The sequence below is a fragment of the Anomaloglossus baeobatrachus genome, chromosome 1 (assembly GCF_048569485.1).
Source record: "Anomaloglossus baeobatrachus isolate aAnoBae1 chromosome 1, aAnoBae1.hap1, whole genome shotgun sequence".
Taxonomy (NCBI): Eukaryota; Metazoa; Chordata; class Amphibia; order Anura; family Aromobatidae; genus Anomaloglossus; species Anomaloglossus baeobatrachus.
Window position 1 is genome coordinate 139,153,346 of NC_134353.1, and position 27,288 is coordinate 139,180,633.

Sequence of the window (27,288 nt, forward strand, 5' to 3'; positions counted from 1 at the left end):
ACCTCTTCTGGATTTTCAAAATTAGAGCCAATCAGCAAATTTAAGCATTCAATTTGTTTTCAGCAGCACAAAATTAGTTATGTTCAACTGTTTTAATCCCTGAATCAATTTAGCTGTAGAACAGAGTTATCTGCCCCAAAATTGCAACAAAAAATACAACACAAAAGCAGCAAAACTGTCATGCCTCTGATTTGATCCAGCTGCCTTTTGTTTTGTGGTCTGTTTCCCTCTCCACTGGACCACAATCACGTTCAGTAGCTGTCCAGGTTCTGAACTATTTGTCTCTGGTGATATATTTTTGTATTCATTACCTTTCTGCCAACAACTGTTTTATATTATGTTATTTGGTCTGCTCTTTCAACCAGCAGGGGTAACTATTTACATCACACTATAAAGAAAAAGACATGGATCGCACATCCCAAAAAATACAATGATCTAAAGCCGCTAGGCAAAAAATGGGTAACTATTTACAGGCTCCCCAGACTTTCATTCCTTGCTAGTGATATTTCTAAAGTGGGCTCTGCTTGGAACTACAGCCTGGTTTTGAGTTTCTTTTGGTATACCTTATCTTACTTTGCACCTTACCCCAGTTTCTTAAGGAGGTAAGGGGATCCGTTGATGACAGCTTAAGTAGCAATTAGTCAGAGTGGTTATCTGAATTTTCTGGTTGGGGTTGTTTCAATCTGCACAGGGGGTTTTAGAGACCGTGCAGCTGGGAGCTCTGGTCTGTACAAAAAGTAGGTCAGTCAGGTAAATCAGTCTTTGGTAAAATCTTATTTTACATTATCACCAGTCCACCCCATATTTCATATGTGCTGAGATCCTTAGGGGTTAAACAGCAACAACATGCACTCATTACCACTGCAAAAGTTTTGTTCAATCCAAAGATTGTCTCTGGACCTAAATTAAAGCACCAGACTGCTTTGACAGGGACTGAAGTAAGTTTTTCATTTTTTCATCTTCAAATAAATTGTATTTTCACCTACGTCCTGTATCTTCTTGAGGGGAGGCTTAGCGTGTAGGCCTTGTTATCTTTGCTTCATGGGGATGCTCAGGCTTGGGCATTTGCTTTGCCTGATGATTTTCTAATATTTACCTCTTAAATGCTTTCTTTTCTGCACTGGGTTTCATTTACAATGATGCAAATAAGGTTGCAGTGGCTGAATCAGTGATTCACTGGCTGGTTCAGGGAAATCATAAAGTGGTGGACTATTGCTCCCATTTTAGACGTTGGGCTGTGGAAACTTCCTTGAATGATCCTGCTCTCCCCAATCAGTTTTGCTGTAGACTTTCTAGTAGGATAAGAGACATAATGGCTTAAGCTGGGTTTACACACTGCAACATCTCAAACGACATCGCTGTAACGTCACCGGTTTTGTGACGCAATAGCGATGTCGTTTGCGATGTTGCAGTGTGTGAAACACATCAGCGACCTGGCCCCTGCTGTGAAGTTGCTGATCGCTACAAATTGTTCAGGACCATTCCTAGGTCCTTTGTTTCCCGCTGTGCAGCAAGCATCGCTACAAAGTTTCAGTGTGTGAAAGACTTTGCAGCGACTTTGTTAGCAACTTCCCTTTCAAAAAGCTGCTTATCAACGTCCCCAACAACCAGCTAGGTCGTTCTGCAGGTCCGGATCGCTGTTGCGTTGTTGGCCAGGTTTGCCTGTTTGACAGCTCACCAGCGACTCAACAGAGACTTAGGGAGGTCGCTGTTACGTCACAAAACCGGTGACGTTACAGCGATGTCCTTTGCGATGTTGCAGTGTGTAAACCCAGCTTTACAGTCCTTTCCCGTTATCTCTGGAAAGGCAATTCATTTAGACAGACATAAAAGAGATAAGGAAACTTTAATTGATGTGTGAGTGACTTCACTTCTGTCTCTCATTCAACAGACTCAGACAAATCTTTCAACTTGGGGTCTGTCTCCTTTTTGATTGTACTGTGGTTGTTCAGGCCATGTTATGATTCAGTGTTTTAAGTACAAGAATGAATTTCCAAAAGTAAAAACAAAAGGGATTTTAAGGCGTAATGACACAGGTCCTAAGTCCCTGTGCGCACTAGAAAATGTAATTTTCTAAAGAAAATTCCACACCCTCTGAAAGATTTCTGCACCTGCGGTTTTCCCGCTGTTCGCCGCAGTTTTGCCGCGGTATTGCGCGTTTTTTCCGCGGATTGTTACCTGTGTTTTCATGCCTTCAATGCAATAAAGCACATTGAAAAAAAATGTGTTGTCATTTCCTTCTTAGATAGATAGATAATTGATAGATAGATAAATAGATAGATAATGGATGGATAGACAGAGAGATAATGGATGGATAGAGAGATAGATAATGGATAGATAGATAGCTAGATAGATAATGGATAGGTAGACAATGGATAGATAGATAGATAGATAGATAATGGATGGATAGATAGATAATGGATGGATAGATAGATAATGGATGGATAGATAGATAATGGTTGGATACATAATGGATGGATAGATAGATAATGGATGGATAGATAGATCATGGATAGACAGAGAGATAGATGGATGGATAGATAGATGATGGATAGATAAAAAGATAGAGGGAATGAAAGATAGAGTGATAGATAGAAAGAGAGGGATGGATAGATAGATAGATAGATAGATGATGGGTAGATAGATAGAGGGATAGATAGATAGGTTGATAGATATTACAGCTTTTATTTCTGATGTATGTGTTTCCCCCCCAACAGTATTTCTCATACAGCAGTGACCCTGCTAGACCTTGGGTCTGAGTTCTCACAGGGTCACTGCCAGTCGGTGATGTCACTCTATTACCGCTTGTGAGGCCCTGAAGTTCTCACGAGCGGTAATGTGTTGACATCACCGACTGTGAGAAATGTCCTTGAGTTACCCCTGCAGCTTCATTGGCGGAACAATGCTGCCTTGCGTACTAGCTTTCAGACGCTGATCAGTATGCAAGCATTGTGGGACCTCGTGTGGATTACACCGGACCTGGAGCGCTGGTATTGGTGGGTTAATAAAGTGGTGAAAGAGGGGGCTTTTTGTGTTTTATTTCAAATAAAGGGTTTTTCGGTGTATGTGTTTATTTACTGTCACTTACAGATTAGCCATGGCATGTCATAGACGCTGCCATTACTAATCTTGGACTTAGTGCCAGCTATGGGCTGCCATTAACTCCTTATTATCTTGATTGCCACCGCATCACGGCAATCAGGATGAGCCGGATAGAGTCCCAGGACTGTCACGTCTAATAGATGCGGCAAATTTGGCGGCTGCTTGCTGATATTTTTAGGCTGTGGAGCTCCCCATCCTGAGAATACCAGCCATCAGCCATGTGGCTTTATCTTGGCTGGTATCAAAATTGGGGGAGACCGCATGCCAGTTTTTTTAATAATTTATTTATTGTACTGTACGATATAGACCCACCCACCGGCGGCTGTGATTGGTTGCAGTGAGACAACTGTCACTCAGCGTGGGGGCTCATCTGAATGCAACAAATCACATCCACCGGTGAGCAGGGAAGGCGTGAATATGTTATCAGCCTAATGAGCGGCGGCTCTGGAAGATGAAAGAGCTGCCACGGGAGCAGTGTAACAGCTGCCAGGTGATCGGTAAGTATGAAGCGCTTGCTCCTACCCCTTTGCGCCCGATTCTGGTCCCCATAGACTTTATATGAGAAGCAGTATCTGGCCTAATACCAGCCCTCTGAACGAATGTTGCCTGATTTCTATGTATCTGTGCATTATATATGTATTTGTCTGTGTGTGAGTGTTATATGTGTGTGTTTACTCTCTGCTCAATTTCCTCTTCCTCTCCTAGGGACATCCCTTCCTTGCAAAATGCAGATTAGTAATGATCACTGTGTCCCGAAAAACGCAAAATAATGCAGGAATAACGCAGGATAACGCAATGAAATGCACATAATTTGCTACCTGCGTTATTCCCTGCGGTTTTTCATGATTAAATTACAGTCAATGGGTAAAATACCACAGGTACCTGTGGAAAAGAAGTGACATGCTCATTCTTTTTGCTGCGGAAATTCCGCAGCAAAACCTGTTGGTGAAAAAAACTGTGTGCGCACAGCATTTTTTTTTTTACCATATAGGTTTTTCTGGGGAAGGACTGCAGCAAGGTTCTGAACATTTTCTGCAGCAAAACATGCAGCAAAACCACAGAAAAACCGCAGCGTGCAAACTGGGCCTAAAGGGTGCTTTACACGCTGTGACATCGCTAGCGATTGTTAGCGATGTCGCGAGCAATAGCACCCGCCCCCGTCATTGGTGCGATATGTGGTGATCGCTGCCGTAGCGAACATTATTGCTATGGCAGCGTCACACACATACCTGTTCTGCGATGTTGCTGTTGATGCCAAACAATCCCTCCTTCAAGGGGGAGGTGCGTTCGGCGTCACAGCGACGTCACAAAACGGCCGTCCAATAGCGTAGGAGGGGCGGAGATGAGCAGCTGGAACATGCCGCCCACCTCCTTCCTTCCTCATTGCCAGTGGATGCAGGTAAGGAGATGTTCGTCGTTCCTGCGGTGTCACACACAGCGATGTGTGCTGCCGCAGAAACGACGAACAACATTGTACCTGCAGCAGTAACGATATTATGAAAAGGAGCGACGTGTCAACGAGCAACGATTTTTCACGTTTTTGCGCTTGTTGATCGTCGCTCCTTGGTATCACACGCGGCGATGTCACTAACGGCGCCGGATGTGTGTCACTAACGACATGACCCTGACGATATATTGTTAGCGATGTCGCAGCGTGTAAAGCACCCTTAAGAGTCTGAAATTATCTCATGTATATATCTGTGTTTTTAGGTAAAAATTCTGGGTTTATTGTGACCTCTGAATTTGTAGAGTCAGGCTAACCTTTAGATCTCATTAACAGTGATTTTGCTAGTGAATGTGGGTACAGTGTGTTTAGTCTTGGGTATCCTAAACAGGTGTCAGCAATTGATAATTCTCCCCTTGCTCAAAGTCATGTTACCTCTAAGGCTGGAGTCACACTTGCGATTAACTCGCACGAGTGCAATGAGAGAAAATCTCACATTATACTCGGACCAATGTTAAGCAATGAGGCAGCTCCGATCTGCTATTTTTTTCTCAGTCCAAATCGGACTGAAAAAAAAATCGCAGCATGCTGCGTTTTGGTGAGTTTCACGTGCGAGTCACTCCAATGAAAGTCTATGGGTGCGTGAAAAAAACCAGATGTCACACGGACGGCACACACACCATCCTAGTGACATGCGTTTTTCTAAATACATTTATCGCATGTTGCAGAAAACACTGGAAATGAGTGAGGTCTGTCGATGTCGGTCAATCTCTATCTCTGTCAGTCGGTCTCTCTCTCTCTGTCTGTCGGTCTCTCTCTCTGTCGGTCTCTCTCTCTCTGTTGGTCTCTCTCTCTGTCGGTCTATCCCTCTCCCCCCTCTTTCATACTCACCGATCACCAGCGTGGCGCTGCACGACTGTCACAAAGCTCCGGCGGCTTTTCCTCTTTTGAAAAAGCAGGCCGCTCATTATTCCATCACGTATTCACTGCTTTCCCCACCCACCGGTGCCTATGATTGGTTGCAGTCAGACACGCCCCCACGTTGAGTGACAGCTGTCTCACTGCAACCAATCACAGCTGGCGGTGGGTGGGTCTATATCGTGCATTAATTTAAATAAATAAATAATTTAAAAAAACGGCGTGCGGTTGCCCCCAAATTTCATACCAGCCAGGATAAAGCCATATGGCAGGAGGCTGGTATTGTTAGGATGGGGAGCGCCACGTTATGGGGAGCTCCCCTCCCTAACAATATCAGCCAGCAGCCGCCCGGAATTGCCGCATCCATTAGATACGACAGTCCCGGGACTGTACCCGGCTCACCCTGAATTGCCCTGGTGCGGTGGCAATCGAGGTAATAAGGAGTTAATGGCAGCAGCCCATAGCTGCCACTAAGTCCTAGGTTAATCATGGCAGGCGTCTCTCCGAGATACCTTCCATGATTAACCTATAAGATAAAGAAAATAAAGACATACACCAAAAAATCCTTTATTTGAAATAAATGACAAAAATGCCCTCTTTCACCATTGTATTAAACCCCCAAATACCCCTCCAGGTCCGACGTAATCCACAGAGGTCCCGCGACGCTTTCAGCTCTGCTACATCAGAAGCTGACAGAGCGGTCACAGACCACGACCGCTCTCTGTCAGCTCCCCGCAGCGACTGACGTGAGCCGCACGATCAGCGATGACGTCACTCAGGTTACCCGCGGCCACAGATCCCAGCGGGAGGACTTCTGCTGTGGCCGCGGGTAACCTCAGTGACGGCACCGCTGATAGCGCAGATCACTTAAGTCACTCAGGGGATTTGCGATCACCGGTGAAGGTCTCACAAAAATCAGGCCATGGCACACAGACAGAGCCGCGGGAGGACAATGAAGTCGGGTGAAGTTCATCCGACTTCATTCTGATCCCGCAGCTCTGTCTGTGTCTGCTGTCAGCGGCCATGTAGCAGAGCTGAATGGCAGATGACATAGCTGCTGAGAATAAAAATGGATCCCATACGGATCACACATGGATTGCACATGGACTTCAATCATGAGAAAAATCACAGAATCGCATTACAGTTGCAATGCACACGGATCATCACTCGGACAAAGCTCATGCTACTTTCTAGCATGAGACTCGGTCCAATTTTACACTCGCAAGTGTGATTCCAACCTAAGGTTGAGAAGGTTGTGTGCATAAGGCCCCTTCTCCATTAGCGTTAAAAAAATCGCAGCGAGTATGGGATGCATATGTGAGTCGAGTATCCTGCGTGTGTCCTGCGTGTGATCTGCGTGTGGTGTGTGTTTTTTTTTCTCACATAGCATCCGTATGACATGTGAGCGTCATGCGGGTGCTATGTGAGTTTTTAGGTAAGCAGTGTAGGGCTGGCTACGGGAGAAATCTCCTGTAAAACCAGTCCTGGCCGCGGTTACCTGCACTCAGCTCCAGAGCTGTAATCTGAGCTCCAGCGTCTGCCTGATCTGTTTGCAGCTGTGCAGACCTGACCAGCAGTCGCCGGGGAATCCATCACTCGGCGCTCGCTGTTCAGGCTGCAGTCTGGAGCTCAGGGGACAGCTCGGGGTTCAGTGCAGGTAACCGCGCCAGGCCTGGTTTTACAGGAGATTTCTCCGGTAGCCAGGCTGACCCGGTATGCAAGTGTCAGGATCCGTGTGACATGCGCATGCCACCCGGATCCTGACTTTTCTCTCACCCCCATAGGATTGCATGGGGGTGAGAGAGCTGAGAATCGCAGCAAATCGCAGCTTGCTGCGATTTCAAGGAGAGCCCGTGTATCGTCAGAACAAAACGGGGAAATGGAGACAGCCTCATAGCAAACCATTTGCAAGATTGCAATCCGTTTCTCAAGGCGAGGAAATATGCAGGACAAAAACGCTAATGGAGAAGGGGCCAAAGGCCTCTTCTCCACTAGCGTTTTTTTAATCACAGCGATACTCGGCTCAAAATGTGAGTCGAGTATCCTGCGTGTGATCTGCGTGTGGTGTGTGTTTTTTTTTCCTCACATAGCATCCGTATGACATGTGAGCGTCATGCGGGTGCTATGTGAGTTTTTAGGTAAGCAGCGTCAGACTGGCTACAGGAGAAATCTCCTGTAAAACCAGTCCTGGCCGCGGTTACCTGCACTGAGCTCCGGAGCTGTAAACTGAGCTCCAGCGTCTGCCTGATCTGTTTGCAGCTGTGCAGACCTGACCAGCAGTCACCGGGGAATCAATCACTCGGCGCTCGCTGTTCAGGCTGCAGTCTGGAGCTCAGGGGACAGCTCGGGGTTCAGTGCAGGTAACAGCGGCCAGGACTGGTTTTACAGGAGTTTCCTCCGGTAGCCAGTCTGACCCGGTATGCAAGTGTCAGGATCCGTGTGACATGCGCATGCCACCCGGATTCTGACTTGCATGAGGGTGACAGAGCTGAGAATTGCATCAAATCGCAGCATGCTGCGATTTCATGGAGAGCCTGTGTAGAGTCCTTAAAAAACGGGGAAATGGAGACAGCCTCATAGGAAACCATTTCCAAGATTGCAATCCGTTTCTCAAGGCGAGGAAATATGCAGGACAAAAACGCTAATGGAGAAGAGGCCTAAAGGTGGGAGAGGTACACAAATAATCTATTTCACTCATGGTCCTTCCTTTTTTACCTGCTGAACTGGTTTTGGATATGCCCTGCTTGGTTAAACACAATCCTACCATTAATTGGGAGACTCAGGAGATTAAGCCTGGAGAAGACTTTTGTGCCTCCAGTTGTTTGACTTAGGCGGGCTTTGCACACTACGACATCGCAGCCCGATGCTGCGATGCCGAGTGCGATAGTGCCCGCCCCCGTCGCAGCAGCGATATGTGGTGATAGCTGGCGTAGCGAAAGTTATCGCTACGCCAGCTTCACACACACACTCACCTGCCGTGCGACGTCCCTGTGGCCGGCGACCCGCCTCCTTGTTAAGGGGGCGGGTCGTGCGGCGTCACTGCGACGTCACACGGCAGGCGGCCAATCAGAGCGGAGGGGCGGAGATGAGCAGGATGTAAACATCCTGCCCACCTCCTTCCTTCCGCATATCCTACGGAAGCCGCAGTGAGGCCGGTAGGAGACGTTCCTCGCTCCTGCGACTTCACACACAGCGATGTGTGCTGCCGCAGGAGCGAGGAACAACATCGGACCGTCGCGTCAGCGTAATCATGGATTACGCCGACGCTACACCGATGATACGATAACGACGCTTTTGCGCTCGTTAATCGTATCATCCAGCCTTTACACACTGCGATGTCGCATGCGATGCCGGAAGTGCGTCATTTTCAATTTGACCCCACCGACATCGCACCTGCGATGTCGCAGTGTGCAAAGTGCCCCTAAGGCCAGTGGTGGACATATAGCCAGTGCAGCCAGTGCAACTGCACTGGGGCCAAGAGGGGAAGGGGGGCCTTCGCAACCAGGGTCTGACTGGCCTGGTGGGACAGCAAGGGATCCCCCGATGTCCCCGAGTACTCAGCGAAAACCATGTGTTTGATATAGAGGGCGCCCTCCATCAGCAACCGTGATCATTAGAATGGGCCTATGCACCATCAAACGTGACTTTTTTGCTCCACGCAGTGACGTCAGAATGCATCACATAGCAGAGACATTTACTGGCCGCCGGCCTATCAAAGGTCATGCTTGTCAGAGAGCGGCATCTGATAGGCTGGTGGCAATTGAACATCACTGCTATGTTTCTGGAACTGCTGTCAATGCGTGGTTTCATAGCAGTGATGCTTAATGGCTGTCATTATTTACCACATGATCCTGTGATCCGGAGGTGGCAATGACAGACTGGAGGCAGAGACTGAGTGCACATTATGGAGCAGTGTGACAGAAAGCAACATGGGGTGAGTGGACCATATGGAAAATGGGGGGCACAGTATGAAGAAGGGGAGAATAGTATAGAGAGGTAAGAACTTGGGGGGACAGTATAAATGAGTGGGAGCCTAGGGGTCATTATGGATAAGTAAAAACATAGGGGGAACTGTATGAATACGTTGAAGCATAGGGGGTCAGTGTTGATAAGTGGGAGCATAGGAGGGACAGTATGGATAAATGGGAGCATTAGGGCAGTACGCATAAGTTGGAGCATAGGGGAACAGTATTGATCAGTGGGAGCATAGGGGGACAGTGTGGATAAATGGGAGCATAGGGGGGAACAGTATGGATAAGTAGGAGCATAGGGGGAAGAGTATGAATAAATGGAGCATAGGGAAAACAGTATGGATATGTGGAAACATAGGGGTACAGTATGGATAAGTAGGAGCATAGGGGGTAGTATGGTTAAGTGGGACAATAGGAGGGACAGTATGGATAAGTGAGAGCATGGGCGGAACAGTATGGATAAGTGGGAGCATAGGGGGAACAGTATGGATAAGTGGGAGCATAAGACGGACTGTATGGATAGGTGGGAGCATAGGGGGCAGTATTGATAAGTGGGGGAATAGGGGGAACAGTATGGATCAGTGGGAGCATAGGGGGCACTATGAATAATTGGGAACATATAGGGAACAGTATGGATAAGCAGGAGCATAAGGGGGCATTATTGATAAGTGGGAGAATAGGGGGCAGTATGGATAAGTGGTAGTATAGGAGGAACAGTATGGATAAGTGAGAGTATAGGGGAACAGTATGAATAAGTGGGAGTATAGGGGGACAGTATAGATAAATGGGAATATAGGCGGAACTGCATCAATAAGTGGGAGCATAAGGGAGCAGTATGGACAAGTCGGAGCATAGGGGTATATTATGGCCAAGTGGGAGCATATGGGGAACAGTATGGACAAGTGGGAGCCATGGGGGGCAGTATGGATAAGTGGAATCATAGAGTGGACAGCATGCATTAGTGGGAGCATAGCGGGGCAGTATATATAATTGGGAGCATGGGGGCAATATGGATAATTGGGAGCATAGGGGGCAGTATGTATAAGTGAGAGCATAGGGGCAGTATGAATAAGTGGGAGCATAATGGGGACATTTTGCATAAGTGGGAGCATAGGGGGGCACAGTATGCATAAGTGTGAGTATAGGGGGCAGTATGGATATGTGGGCACATAGGGGGACTGCTATGATCTGGTAACCGTGGAAGATTACAAAAAAATAACATTAGTAGAAAAACACCAAGAAAAACAAGAGTAGTTGGAACCTGAGTTGACTGCAATCCCTTAACTATCAGAGCACACTAGAAGTAGCTGTGGAGCGTTTCTAAACACCTAGACGCCACGTCACAGCCGGAGAAACTAGCTACACCTCACAGATGGTAATGAGGAAATCTTACTTGCCTCAGAAAAGTCCCCAAAGGAATAGCCAGCCCCCGACATATAAAGATTACGGTGATGTAGGAAAACACGATACACATATAGGAAAAATAGATTTAGGAAAGGCGAAACCCAACTACCTACATACAAAGGAAAGAAAAGGAAACGGAGTACAACACCCTGCAGAAAAATACCAATCTCCTCATAGTAAAAATGGCCCTGGAGGTTGAACGACCTCACCCCCATTATATCAGGTACTCTTGTAAATAATGGGAGAAACAAAATACCAAAAAGAACAAAAATACACAAGTGCAAATAATCAAGTTTGACAGGGAGAATCTCCCTTTTCTTGCAGAAGAACTAGCAAAGGGGGAACGCCCATGCTCACCAAACTAGAGACGCAAATCTTCACCTGCAAGAAACAAATTCCAAACAAAACAAAAAGAAAAACAAACACCCTAAGGTGTAAGCCAGGAAGCAAAGCAAAAGCTTGCACACTTATCTGCAGAGGTCTTGCACAGGAAAACAGGGAAGGAGAAAACTCCAAGCCAGGTTCAGAGACTGAGGAAAATTCAACTATCACTGGCACCAGCAAGGCAAAAAGTGCTTTCCTATATACACCAGGCTTGTCTGCAAAAGGACTTCCTTAATACCCAATTAACGCCGACACCTGTCTGAGTCTCAGACTCAGCTTCACTACCATTCCTGGCCACCAGAGGGAGCTCCAAAACAGCACCCACACAGACGACTTTCACAACAAGGGGCAGTATGGATAAGTGGGAGCATAGGGGAAAGTATGCATAATTGGGAGCATAGAGGGGACAGTATGGATAAGTGGGAGCATAGGAGGGACAGTATGGATAAGTGGGAGCATAGGGAGAACAGTATGGACAAGTGGGAGCATAGGGGGAAAAATATGGATAAACGGGAGCATAGGGACATAGGCACAACAGTATGGATAAATCAGAGCATAAGGTATGCAGTGTGGATAAGTGGGAGCATAGGGGACAGTATTGATAAGTGGGAGCATAAGAGGGACAGTATGGATAAGTGGTAACATAGGGGGCAGTATGAATAATTGGGAGAATAGGGGGAACAGTATGGATAAGTTGGAGCATAATGGGACAGTATGGACAAGTGGGAGCATAGGGGTACAGTATGGACAAGTGGGAGCATATGGGGACAGTATGAATAAGTAGGAACATATGGGGGACAGTATGGATAAGTGAGAGTATAGGGGGAACCGTATGGATAAATGGGAGCATAGGGGGCCGTATGGATAAGTTGAGGCATAGGGGGGACAGTGTGGATAAGTGGAATCATAGGGGTGGCAGTGTGGGTAAGTGGGATCATAGGAAAGTCTGTATGGATAAATGGGAGCATAGAGGGCAGTACAGATAAGTTGGAGCATAAGGGAACAGTGTGGATAAGTAGGAGCATAGGAGGGACAGTGTGGCTAAATGGGAGCATAGGGAGAACAGTATGGATAAGTGGGAGCATAGGGGGAACACTATGGATAAATGGGAGCATAGGGGCATAGGGGGAACAGTATGGATAGATGGGAGCATAGGGAAAACAGTATGGATAACTGGGAACATAGGGGTACAGTATGGACAAGTGGGAGCATATGGGGGACAGTATGGATACGTGTGAACATATGGGGAACAGTATGGGAAAGTTGGAGCATATGGAGGACAGTATGGATAACTGTGAGCATTGTGGGAATAGTATGGATAAGTGGGAGCATAGGGGGCAATGAACACCAATTTTTATGAATAATTAGAGAAAAAAACTGCTAATAGACCGAAAGACTAATTTCTCTAAAATCAATTTTTATTTATAAATATTTAAATAATTAAATCAAGCCATATTTTTCATATGCAGCTATATCGGTCAGTGAGCACACACCCAGTCGTGCAAAGCTAGATGTACTTAAAGGGAATATTAATCTAGGAGGGTGAGGTATAGCCCAAGATGATTTTACTTGTTAAAGGGATGTCGCTGTGATGTATAAATAGAGGCCAGGTCATAAATCCCTAGTCTTTCTCCTTCCTAGCCGCGGAGGTTAATACGCCATACAATTTTGGGCACCCCCGCTCAACGTCGGCTATCCCTAGTACACCCTAAAACCTAACTGTGTGCCAAAAATTGACCCAAAGCCCAAAGGGATATAGATAGTGCTGAAGTCAAAGTGGTTCAATCATACTAGGTGCATAGTCAGAACACTAGTAAATGATTGCTGGTCATAGAAAAAATCCCCAATCGGAAAATTTACGCACTCGCTCCCCTCTAACAATATATGAAAAAATAGGGGGCAGGGAGTACTACAGGTAGCCTTTTAGGTCTGCTACCCAGTGCATTCGACCAACAAATTAGTTCATGGACCCGTAACTATTTGAATCCCACTTGGGTAAAATTATCTTGCTGGAGAATGAACTCCCAGAAGAATCCCGACGCGTTTCCCCCACTTTGTTTGGGGTTCATCAGGGGATGTTACCACAATGTGACAATGCACACATTCCTGGTCACCTTCCAGTCTCCAGTGCCCTGCAAACAGATCCCTTTAAAGTGCTGTATGAAATGAGCAAATAGTCCTCCTGTCCGATGCAGGGAGGACCTGAGCAACCCACCCTGTCAGTACGGGGCTGAATAGGATCCCAACTGGGATTCCAATAATTAAGGGTCAATGAACTAATTTGTTGGTCGAATGCACTGGGTAGCAGACCTAAGAGGCTACCTGTAGTACTCCCTCCCCCCTATTTTTTCATATATTGTTAGAGGGGAGCGAGTGCGTAAATATTCCGATTGGGGATTTTTTCTATGACCAGCAATCATACTTAACATTTACTAGTGTTCTGACTATGCACCTAGTATGATTGAACCACTTTGACTTCAGCACTATCTATACCCCTTTGGGCTTTGGGTCAATTTTTGGCACACAGTTAGGTTTTAGGGTGTACTAGGGATAGCCGACGTTGAGCGGGGGCGCCCAAAACTGTATGGCGTATTAACCTCCGCGGCTAGGAAGGAGAAAGACTAGGGATTTATGACCTGGCCCCTATTTATACATCACAGCAACATCCCTTTAACGAGTAAAATCATCTTGGGCTATACCTCACCCTCCTAAATTACTACTCCCTTTAAGTACATCTAGGTTTGCACGACCGGGTGTGTGCTCACTGACCGATATAGCTGCATATGAGCATAGGGGGCAGTATGAATGTGGAAGCATAGGGGGCAGTATCAATAAGTGGGAGCATAGGGGGGCACGGTATGCATAAGTGTGAGCATAGGGGGCAGTATGCATAAGTGGGAGCATAGGGGGCAGTATGGATAACTGGGAGCATGGGGGGCAGAATGCATAAGTGGGAGCATAGGGGGCAGTATGGATAGGTTGGAGCATAGCGGGAACAGAATGGATAAGTGGGAGCATGGGGATAGTATAGATAAATGGGAGCATAGGGGGAATAGTATGGACAAGTGGAAGCATAGGGGGAACAGTATGTATAAATGGGAGCATATGGATCATAGGCAGAACAGTATGGATAAATGGGTGCATAAGGGGAACAGTACGGATACGTGGGAACATAGGTATGCAGTATGGATAAGTGGAAGCATAAGGGGCAGTATGGATAAGTGGGAGCATAGGCGACAGTTTTGATAAGTGGGAGCATAAGGGGAACAGTATGGATAAGTGGAAGAACAGGGGGAACAGTATGGCTAAGTGGGAGCATAGGGGATAGTATGAATAATTGGGAGAAAAAGGGGAACAGTATGGAAAAGTGGTAGCATAAGGGAGCAGTATGAATAAGTGGGAGCATTGGTGGAACAGTATGGATTAGTGGGAGCATAGGGGGACAGTGTGGATAAATGGGAGCATAAACGTAACAGTATGGATAAGTGGGAGCATAAGGGGACAGTATGGATAAGTGACAGCATAGGGGTACAGTATGGACAAGCAGGAGCCTATGGGGACAGTATGGAGAAGTGGGACCATATGGGAGACAGTATGGATAACAGAGCATTCTGGGAACAGTATGGATAAGATGGATAAGTGGGAGCATAGGGGCCAGTATGGATAAGTAGGATCATAGGGGTGTCAGTATGAATAAGTGGGAACATAGGGGGCAGTATGAATAAGTGGGAGCATAGAGGGATTGTATGGATAAATGGGAGCATAGGGAACAGTATGGATAAGTGGGAGCATAGGGGGACAGTATGCATAAGTGGGAGCATAGGGGGCAGTTTGTATAATTGGGAGCATGGGGGAAGTATGGATAAGTGGAAGCATAGGGGGCAGTATAGATAATTGGGAACATAGGGGGGCGGTATGAATAAGTGGGAACATAGGGGGGCAGTATGAATAAATGGGAGCATAGGGGTGACAGTATGCATAAGTGGGAGCATAGGGTGCACAGTATGCATAAGTGGGAGCATAGGAGGGAAGTATGGATAAATGAGAGCATAGGGAGATTGTATGGAGAAGTGGGAGCATAGGGGGATAGTATGGTATGGAGAAGTAGGGGAATTATATGTTGAAGTGGAACCATGGGGGACAGTACAGAGAGGTAAATCTGATGTTTTCTGATAACAACCTTACCTTTGTTAAAGAAGCCTCCCTTTGAATTTTGTATTCATTAAATATGTGCATTTGATGTAGTGTGGGTGTGATAAAATACTCACCTACCGCTGCTTTCTCCGGTGTCCAGCGCTGTTCTCCTTTTGTCAGTGATGTCACCGCCCTTCAGACTCTCTGTGACACACTGCTCTGCATATCCAAGAGGTGACTTTTAGGCTAGGGCCCCACTTTGCGTGTCCACCTGCGTTTCAGGTGCTTTTTTGGTCCATTTTGAGAAGCACCTTTTTCCTGCCAAAATGCTTGCGGTTCCATTTCCATTAAAATCAATCGCAAATGTGATTTTTCTGAGCCCACTTTGCGTTTGTAAACGCATCTGCGAATTTGCATATTTTATGGCAAAAAACATGCGTTCAAAGAAGCAACATGTCAATTGTTTTTGCCATTTTCGGTCAGTTTTGCTAACATTGAAGTGAATGAGAAATGGCAAAAACCAAGAATCCTCCAAATTCCTGCGTTTAACCTGCTTTTTTGGTGCAGAAAACATGCGTTTTGGACTTCAAAAATGCATGATTTTTGGACATCAAAATAATGATTTCATATGTCCCTTTACACACACACACATAGACCGACCAATAAAATTAAAAAAAATATTAACTTATTGCTATTTTTTTGTTAAATATCGAATTACCGCAAAAATTTAATGATATAAATATATTTCCATTATTTTACTGTAAATTAGAGATTTGTTTAACTTTTTTCCTTTTTTTCATTCTGTTTGACTGTATAAACTTTATTTAGCTGTGTCTTGATGTTCAAAATGCATCTTTCAAAATGCAAGTAGAAAAGCATGTAAAAAGCGCTGAAAACGCAGCTAAAACGCAGGAAATACGAATGCATTTTCAGTGCTAAATTGCAGGAAAAAAGGCAACTTTGGCTAAATCAATTAAGGTAAAAACGTGCGTTCTAAACTGCAAGTAGGAGAACGCAAAGTGGGGCCCTAGCCTAAACCCTGCTATACATGTTACGATTTCGCATACGATATCGTATGCGATCGTAACCGCCCCCATCGTATGTGCGGCACGTTCAATTTTGTTGAATGTGCCGCACAAACGATTAACCCCCGTTACACGTACTTATCCGTCCATACGACCTCGATGTGGGCGGCGAACGTCCACTTCCTGGAGTGTGAGGGACGTTCGGCATCACATCGACGTCACGCGGCAGCCGGCCAATAGAAGCGGAGGGGCGGAGATGAGCGGGACGTTAACATCTTGCCCACCTCCTTCCTTCCGCATTGCTGGCCGGGAGCCGCAGGACACAGGTAAGATCTGTTCATCGTTCCCGGGGTGTCACACACTGCGATGTGTGCTACCCCGGGTACGATGAACAACCTGACGTTCAATTTATGAGGAATGGACGACGTGCGTGCGATGAACGTTTTACCTTTCATTCGCAATCGCACGTAGCTGTTACACACTACAATGTACCTTACAATGCCGGATTTGCGTCACTTACGACGTGATCCCGCCGACACATCGTAAGATATACTGTAGTGTGTAAAGAGGGCTTAAGGCTCGGAGAGGATGGGCCCATACACAATTCTTGCACAGGGACCCTTTGCTCTAAGTTTCCGCCCTTGAATCAGTCCTTGTCTTTTATGAGATCTTATCTTCCTGGATTTATTCAGGATTTTGAGGAGGTGTTTTCTGAGTGTGATGTTCTCCCTCTACATAGATCATATGATTGTGCAATTGAATTTCTACCAAATACAAAAATGCCTATGTCTTGTTTGTTTAACCTCTCTCTTCTTAAAATAGATGCCTTGAAAGAGTATATTCAAAAGAGTCTGGCCAAGGGGCACATACAGCCATCCACCTCTCCAGTGACTGTGGGGTTTTTCTTTGTCAAGAAAAAGGATGGAGGGTTGCACTCTCAACATATTCTCAGGATAGAGAGCCCCACGTTAAGGACCGCTCCCCAGGCTAAAAATATCAGCCAGCAGCCGCCCGGAATTGCCGCATTCATTAGCTGCGATAGTCCCGGGGCTCTACCCGGCTCATCCAGAATTGCCCTGGTGCTGTGGCAATCGGGGCAATAAGGAGTTAATTGCAGCCCATAGCTGCCACTAAGTCCTAGGTTTATCATGGCAGGCGTCTATGAGTCTAAACCCCAATGATTAACCTGTAAGTAAAAGTAAATAAACAGCCATGTTCTATGGGTATGTAGCAGAGCCGAGTGGGACCTCACTGTCAAAAATGCATCGAAAATGCATTCAAAATGCATCCAAAACACGGCTGTGATTGGTTGCAGTGAGACAGCTTTTACTCAGCATAGGGGCACGTCTGAATGCAACCAATCATAGGCGCTGGTGGGCGGGGAAGCAGGGAATATGAGCTGGAATAATGAGTGGCCGGCATTTTCAAAAGCTGGAGAAGCCGCCAGAGCTGTGTGACAGCGGTGCAGCGCCGTGTCTGTGATCGGTGTATATGAGAGGGGGGGGGGGAGACCAACAGACAGAGAGAGACTAAAAGACCTGCGTTCTGATTGTCAAAAAAGCGATTTGGTTTGAGAGCTGTTCTGGTGACTAAGTAAAAACCGCATGCTGCTCTGAGCACGTTATTCCAAAACACCAGAAATGCAGTCACGCACTTTCTACAGGCTGTGCCCATACTGTTTCTGCCTTTTCCCATCCATTTCAGCCTTTTACTCAGTCACCACAGCTCACCATTAGGTCCAACGTGAAATTATTCGGGTTTCCCATAGACTTACATTGGGCGTCGAATATTCGCAAATACGCGAATAGCGATGACCTATTCGCCTGATATTCGTCGAAGCGGATATTTTGGTATTCGATCATCCCTAATTACAATCTACAATCTCTATCCTTTACCCCTTATTCTTGACATGTTTAACACTAGAACTACTGAGGTAGTCATTTTGACTACTTTGCACCATGTATTTCTATATAGGTGTCACAAGTCCAGTAGTTCTAGTGTTAATCAACTAGCTGGAGCCAAGTGCTTTTCTAATCTTATTTAGTTATAGTTACATGCCCCTTTTAGATTTTTTAGAAAATCTATCCACCACTACAAAAATGACCATATTACAATCAGAGGAAGTTAGATCCGAAATGAAGTCCATGGAAATGTCTGTCCAAAGTTGATTAGGAACCCTTAAGGGCTGCAGACAACCGGACAGATGATAGTTAGATGCCTTAGACCCGCAACACACATCCGTGTAATTTCTACGTGTGCGGTACGTATTTGCATGTACCGGAGACACGTACACACGGAGACCCATGTTATTCAATGGAAGATGGCACACGTACGTAAAATCACACGGAATGTGTGTCCGTGTCGTAAGTACGTGTGTGCGCTTTTTTACACGGGCGACATGTCCGTTTTTGGCCGGCAACACGCAGGCACGGACCCGCTTTAGTCTATGGGTCCGTGCCTGCACGGACCGCACACGGAGTATGTCCGTGTTCAGCTCGTATCGTCCGTGTCCCTTTTTCATCACAAAATCTGAAACACTTGTTACCAATCTATCAGGTCAATTGATGGTCATTAATTCTGGCGCCAAACATAGATTTCCTGTCTCATTTGCACGCCAGACAGCAGCTGGGCACCTGTCCTCTCACTGCAGGGGAACTTTGAGCACAGAGAACAACACAGGTACTGAGCATGGCACCCAGAATCGATACAGAGAGGCTGATTGGAGAAGTGGAGAGGCATCCTGAGCTGTGGGACACACGTGTTGCTGGCTATCATGACAGGTTAATGGTGGAACGAGCATGGATGGCTGTGGCAGAGATAGTCTACCCTAGGAATGGATGGGCTCAATGTACCCCTGGAAAGAAAAATAGATATGGTGAGTACAGATATTTGCATTGCTTCTGTCTTTACCTACATGTGCACATTCTGTAGGCAGATTAGAATCATATTTGTATAGTTTGTTTGGCATTTATTAATGGGCCTGACTCATTTTGAGATACACTGGAGACTCACAAACAGGAGAGTGTATTTATTTGGCCTTTTGAAGTATTCATTGCAGTTTACTAGTAATGTCAGCATGTGTATATGTGGTCTGCAAAGCATGTTATGCATGTACAAAAGGCATTTCAGGGTGGTCAAGCAACAATTAACCCCTTTACGACCGCCGATACGCCTTTTAACGGCGGTAAATAAGGGTACTTTTTCCGATCCGCCGCTTTTTAACGGCGGTCGGAAAAAAGGGTCTAGCGCCCCCCAGAGTCAGAAAATTTCCGGGGTCTCAGCTGCCGGGGGTAGCTGAGACCCTGGAGATCATGATTCGGGCCGGTTTTTCCGGTCCCCGCTCACCTGATGACCGGTATACACCGTATACCGATCATCAAGTTATAGTAAATGACCGCGCCGGTAAAAAATGATTTATCTCCCATCTGGCATGATCAAACATGCCAGATGGGAGATAAATCTTTTTCCCGGTTCCCTCCGGTCCCCCGGTGTCCCCAAAGTGCCCCCCCGACCCCCAACCCCCTCCCGAAAATCCAAGATGGCCGCGCGCACCGGCGATCACAGCAGCGCGCCGGCCGCATTTCCACTGTTCCTATGGTTTCTGTCGTATGTGCCATAACACATACGACAGAAACCTGCTCCCTAGGCCCTGCCGGGTCCCCCCCTACCCCCCCTACCCTCCCCCTGGTGTTCCCCGGTGTCCCCCGGTGTCATACATACCTGTCGCAGCTCTGATCCCCCGCGGCCCCCTCCTCCGGCTCCTTCTCAGCAGTTGCCGGTCACATGTGCAGAGCGCAGCTGTCAGCTTCCTGTGTTCAGGACGCTGGCTGCTGCTCGCACTCTGCAGCTGTGACCCAGGGAGGGTGGGTGCAGATTCTTTGCACCCACTCTCCTCAAGTGGAGGGTCTGCCCTCCTAGAAAATGGGGGATACGTTCCCTGAACGTGCCCCCCATATTCTAGAAGGTCCAGAGGCGACGTGGGACGTCCAAATGGATTATTGTGGATTTTTTTTTTTTCTTTTCAATAAATTGGTCAATCAGGGAATGTTTTGGGGAGTGTTTTTTCAAATAAATTTTTTTTGTTGTCAATTTTTTTTTTATTACTGTCAATTAGTTATGTCGGGTTTCTGATAGACGCCGTGACATAACTAATTGCTGGGCTTGATGCCAGGTGACATTACACACCTGGTATCAACCCCATTCATTACCCCGTTAGCCAACGCACCAGGGCGCGGGATGAGCTGGGGCGAAGCGCCAGAATTGGCGCATCTAATGGATGCGCCACTTCTGGGGCGGCTGCGGCCTGCTATTTTTAGGCTGGGAAGAGTCCAATAACCGTGGCTCTTCCCATCCTGAGAATACCAGACCCCAGCTGTCAGCTTCACCTTGGCTGGTGATCTAATTTGGGGGGACCCCACGTTTGTTTGTTTTTTTTAATTATTTATTTATAAATAATTAAAAAAAAAAAACAGCTTGGGGAGCCCTCCAAATTGATCACCAGACAAGATGAAGCTGTCAGCTGTGGTTTGCAGGCTACAGCTGTCTGCTTTACCCTAGCTGGCTATCAAAAATAGGGGGGACCCCACGTCATTTATTTTAATTCTTTTTTTTTTTTTTTTTTGGGCTAAATACAAGGCTAGGCATCCTTTAGTGTCACATGAAAGGCACTAAAGGGCGCCAGCTTAGAATATGCAGGGGGGTGGGACGTTATATATGTTTGACATCTATCCATTCATCCATTGTAGCATTTTACGCTGTGTGCCCACAATCAGGGTTTGCAACGTTTTGGGCGCAGAGTGTTTTCCCTGCGTCCATAACGCTGCGTTGTGCAGTAGAAGCACAGTGGCAGGATTTTTAGAAATCCCGTGCCCACTGTGTTTCTTTTCTCCGCAGCATAAATCGACCTGTGGCGCAGCTTCCCGAGCCTCAGGATGTCAATTTATGCTGCGGAGATGAGTGTTCTTTGCAGGTAGAATAGAACTAAAGTCCACAGCAGCCTGAACCCAAATCGTGGGCATGGGCAGCTGCGTTCTCCCGTGGACAACACTCACATTTCTGCAGGAGGCTGACACTGGGTACTAGACGCCGTGTCGCTGGATCATGGCCACATAGCCTAAAGGCTACTTTACACGCTGCGATATCGGTCCCGATATCGCTAGCGTGGGTACCCGCCCCCATCTGTTGTGCGACACGGGCAATTGCTGCCCGTGCCGCACAACATCGCGCAGATGCGTCACACATACTTACCTGCCCGGCGACGTCGCTGTGACCGGCAAACCGCCTCCTTTCTAAGGGGGCGGTCCGTGTGGCGTCACAGTGACGTCACTGAGCGGCCGCCCAATAGAAGCGGAGGGGCGGAGATGAGTGGCCGGAACATCCCGCCCACCTCCTTCCTTCCTCATAGCGGCCGGGAGGCAGGTAAGGAGAGGTTCCTCGTTCCTGCGGCGTCACACATAGCGATGTGTGCTGCCGCAGGAGCGACGAACTACATCGTTACTGCTGCAGTAACGATAATCGAGAATGGACCCCCATGTCACCGATGAGCGATTTTGCACGTTTTTGCAACGATGCAAAATCGCTCATCGGTGTCACACGCAGCAACATTGCTAATGCGGCCGGATGTGCGTCACCAATTCCGTGACCCTAACGACTCCGCATTAGCGATGTCGCAGCGTGTAAAGCCCCCTTAACAGTGAGAAATTTTTTGCTACAGCAACAGTTTTGTGAAGTACCTGTGGATTCAAAATGTTTACTATACTCCTGAATAAAATCCTTGAGGGGTCCAGTTTCCAAAATGAGGTCACTTGTGGGGGGTTTCTGATGTATAGGTGCCCAAGGGGCCCTGCTAATGTGACATGGTGCGCGCAATTTACTTCAACTTTTCCAAAATTCAAATGGTGCTCCTTCCATTCCAAGCCCTCCCATTTATCCAAACAAAGGTTTTTGGCCACATGTGTGGTATCCCTGCGCTCACAAGAAATTAGATAACAACCTGTGGGGTACACGTTTTGTTGTTGCCTCTTGAAAAAGTGAAAAATGTGTCGCTAAATCAACATTTTTGTGAAAAAAATGAAAATTTCAATATGGCAACCTAAGCTTATCAAATTCTGTGAAGTATTCGTGGATTCAAAATGCTCAATATACACCTAGATAAAAGCCTTGAGGGGTCTTATTTCCAGAATGGGGTCACTTGTGGGGGACCTCCACTGCTTAGGCACCTCAGGGGTTCTCCTAATGCAACATGGCGTCCGCTATTGATTCCAGCCAATTTTGCAGTCAAATTGCACTCCTTCTCTTCTGAGCCCTGTAGTGTGCCCAAACAGTTGATTTCCACCACATACAAGATATCAACAAACTCAGGAGAAATTGCGCAATAAATTTCATGGTGATTTTTTTCCTGTTACCCTTGTGAAAAAAAAAGCTACCTGGTTGAAGTAACAATTTTGTGGTAAAATTTTATTTTTTTATTTTCATGGCTCAACGTTATAAACTTCTGTAAAGCACCTGGGGGTTCAGGGTACTCACCAAACATCAAGATAAATTCCTTGAGGGGCCTAGTTTCCAATATGGGGTCACTTGTGGTGTTTTTTTGCTGTTTACGTACCTTAGGGGTCCTCCAAATGCGACATGGTGCCCGCAATCTTTTTCAGCCAAATTTCCTTTCCAAAATTCAAATATTGCTCCTTCCGTTCCAAGCCCTCCCATTTCTCCAAACAAAGGTTTCAGACCACAAGTGAGGTATCACCGCGCTCATAAAAAAGTGGGTAACAAACATTGGGGTCACATTTTTGGAATTACCTCTTGAAAAAGTGAAAAAATTGATGCTAAAGCAACATTTTTGAGAAAAAAATGAAAATTTTCAATGTGACAACGTAACGTTATCAAAATCTGTGAAGTACCTGTGGATCCAAAATGCTCACTATACCCCTAGATAGAAGCCTTAAGGGGTCTAGTTTCCAAAATGGTGTCACTTGTAAGGGGTTTCTGCTGTTTAGGTACCTTGGCGGACATGTAAATGCAACATGGTGCCCGCAATCTATTTCAGCCAAATTTGCTTTCCAAAATTCAAATATTGCTCCTTCTGTTCCGAGCCCTCCCATTTGTCCAAACAGAGGTTTCTGACTACATGTGGGGTATTGGCGCGTTCATAAGAAAGTGGGTAACAAGTTTTGGGGTTCATTTTGTTGTGTTATTTCTTCTAAAAGTGAATACATTTGGGGTAGAGCAACATTTTAGGTAAAATTTTATTTTTTGCTTTTTTTCATTCCACTTTGCTTTAGTTCCTGTGAAGCACCTGAAGGGTTAATAAACTTCTTGGATGTGGTTTTGAGTACTTTGAGGCGTGCTGTTTTGAGAATGGTGTCACTTTTAGGTATTTTCTGTCACTTATGCCTCTCAAAGTCACTTCAAATGTGATGTGGTCCCTAAAAAAATGGTTTTGTGAATTTTGTTGAAAAAATGGGAAATTGCTGATGAACTTTGACCCCTTCTAACTTCCTAACCCCAAAACATTTTGTTTCAGAAATTGCGCTAATGTAAAGTAGACATGTGGGAAATGTTATTTATTAACTGTTTTGTGTGACATAACTCTCTGGGTTAAGGGCATAAAAATTAAAAGTTTGAAAATTGCAAAATTTTCAAAATTTTCATCAAATTTCCGATTTTTTCACAAATAAAAGCAAAAAATATCGTTCTAAATTTATAACTATCATGAAGTACAATATGTCACGAAAAAACAATGTCAGAATCACCGGGATCCGTTGAAGCGTTCCAGAGTTATGACCTCATAAAGTGACACTGGTCAGAATTGCAAAAAATGGCCTGGTCATTAAGTACAAAACTGGCTTCGTCCTTAAGGGGTTAAACATGTTTGGGGTTTGTTTTTGTTTGCATTTCTGTGCTTTTTCTATTGCTAATGTGCAGAGAATTCTCTATACATTTTGAGTTGTATTTCTATGTTTGGTTTATTATGCAAGTTCCTTGGGGTCACCATGTCTGGAATGGTAACAGTAATGTGTATTGTATAATGGAAAATATATGTGGAACATATGGCACTTCATGGGTTAGTAGTCATTTTGTTTCTCATGGCTTACTGTATGTTTATTTATTTATTTTTTTTTTTTTAAATTATAAGGAGATGAATGATTATTCAGTGGTTTAAGATTTTTACTGGTGAACTTTTTTTGTTTCCCATGGTTATTGTGTTATTATGTCACTATATGAGTGTTATGGGTTGTTGTTTTCATACACATGGATGTGTGTTCCTATTTTGTACAATTGCTGCAATACAAGACTAATGTCTAATTTTTTGGAATCTACAATTGTTAGAATTTGTGATCTTATTTTATTTTATTTTTTTTATTTTTTTTTTTACAGTGGATCTTGTCAAATGGCGATGGCGCTCAGCCCGTGACCAGTTCAGGAGAGAGTATAACCCTGTGGCCACCACGGCTGCCACTGCAAAAAAGAAAAAATATGTCCATTATGAAAAACTGAGCTTTCTTATGCCCATTATGGAAGTACCAAAGTAAGTTTCTACCATTACATCACATGGTGGTTTTATTTAAAAGGCACACACTAATTTTTTTTTTTTTTATCATCAAAGTACAGAGGATAACCTGGAAGATAGTGAGGAAGCCCAGTCAGCAGTATTAACAGCGACCTCTGCTTCTGAGATGGAGCCAACCTCATATCAACCTCCACCAATCCCCAACACCAGCCAGCCAGACGCAGAAGAAATGTCCTCTGATTTGGGTTTGGGCACAAGTCAATCCACTAATGTAATTGCAGGCCAGTCTACAGGGCAACAAAGTGGCCCTTCACCAGTTCTGGCAGAGAGTAGTCCACAGCAACATGCAGGCACACAGCCAAGAATATCAACTAATACCATGCGCACAGTAGCCCAATCTATCCGTGGTCGCAAACATAGGCGTTATGAAGATTTACGTTCCCTGCCAGATATCATTGATACCAGAATTATACACATGCAGACATGCTTGGAGTAGCCAAATCAACAGTCGGGTACATTCTGAGAAAAAAGGAATTGACTGGTGAGCTTTGGAACTCAAAAAGGCCTGGGCGTCCACGGATGACAACAGTGGTGGATGATCGCCGCATACTTTCTTTGGTGAAGAAGAACCCGTTCACAACATCAACTGAAGTCCAGAACACTCTCAGTGAAGTAGGTGTATCTGTCTCTAAGTCAACAGTAAAGAGAAGACTCCATGAAAGTAAATACAAAGGGTTCACATCTAGATGCAAACCATTCATCAATTCCAAAAATAGACAGGCCAGAGTTAAATATGCTGAAAAACACCTCATGAAGCCAGCTCAGTTCTGGAAAAGTATTCTATGGACAGATGAGACAAAGATCAACCTGTACCAGAATGATGGGAAGAAAAAAGTTTGGAGAAGAAAGGGAACGGCACATGATCCACGGCACACCACATCCTCTGTAAAACATGGTGGAGGCAACGTGATGGCATGGGCATGCATGGCTTTCAATGGCACTGGGTCACTTGTGTTTATTGATGACATAACAGCAGACAAGAGTAGCCGGATGAATTCTGAAGTGTACCGGGATATACTTTCAGCCCAGATTCAGCCAAATGCCGCAAAGTTGATCGGACGGCGCTTCATAGTACAGATGGACAATGACCCCAAGCATACAGCCAAAGCTACCCAGGACTTCATGAGTGCAAAAAAGTGGAACATTCTGCAATGGCCAAGTCAATCACCAGATCTTAACCCAATTGAGCATGCATTTCACTTGCTCAAATCCAGACGTAAGACGGAAAGACCCACAAACAAGCAAGACCTGAAGGCTGCGGCTGTAAAGGCCTGGCAAAGCATTAAGAAGGAGGAAACCCAGCGTTTGGTGATGTCCATGGGTTCCAGACTTAAGGCAGTGATTACCTCCAAAGGATTCGCAACAAAATATTGAAAATAAAAATATTTTGTTTGGGTTTGGTTTATTTGTCCAATTACTTTTGACCTCCTAAAATGTGGAGTGTTTGTAAAGAAATGTGTACAATTCCTACAATTTCTATCAGATATTTTTGTTCAAACCTTCAAATTAAACGTTACAATCTGCACTTGAATTCTGTTGTAGAGGTTTCATTTCAAATCCAATGTGGTGGCATGCAGAGTCCAACTCGCGAAAATTGTGTCACTGTCCAAATATTTCTGGACCTAACTGTACATGTGGTCATATTTTTTGTTTTCATTTACAAAAATTCAATACAAATTACTCTTTCACTTCAAAAACAATACCTGCCTGTTAGAATGATGCCTTGCTCTGGACATGTTGTTTGGACCATCCATTAGAATAAACTGGGTTTAGGGAAAAAATGCACGCGCATAAACTACTACACTAACATTCAGACACCTTTATTATTCAAAATCCAGCCACTATGCAGTATCTGCATATGGTCTGGTCCCATACTTGTATTCCAATAGTGTCAAACAAATTATGTTTGCGTGACATTATTGCATAATAAAGTATGGTGTTTTGTATGGGCTAATGTTCCTGACAAAATTGTATTTAAAAAAAAAAAAATACAGGGTGTCTTGCAAAAGATAACATACATACATAGGTAAAATAATAAATCTGGACTAACTTTTTCAAATCAAAATTGCCATAATTTTATTAATCATTTACATTCAGTAGTACTGTTTTTAGATAAACAAAAATTTCTGATGTTAAAACAATATAGTTATATCACAATAGCTTATGGGGACCATAAACACAACCAACCAACCAAAAAAACTCAAATTATACCTATGTATGGTCATTTTCTCTTTTGTAATACATATGTGTTTGTGCTTATGTAACCAAGTGATACAAAACTATAACAATGCCAAAATTATACATGACTATGGCGATTTAAACTAAAATATTCTTTAA

The 27,288-nt window shown here is 45.2% G+C and overlaps 1 long non-coding RNA gene across 1 annotated transcript in view; it reads left to right on the forward strand.

Moving 5' to 3' along the window:
* Positions 1–25,453, forward strand: part of LOC142290409 (uncharacterized) — a 158,334-nt gene extending 132,881 nt beyond the window's left edge. Inside the window, exons 2-3 of the long non-coding RNA XR_012750299.1 lie at positions 24,759–24,909; positions 24,988–25,453. This is a non-coding gene — a long non-coding RNA (uncharacterized LOC142290409). The remainder of the gene's footprint in view (positions 1–24,758; positions 24,910–24,987) is intronic.
* Positions 25,454–27,288: the final 1,835 nt, after the last annotated feature.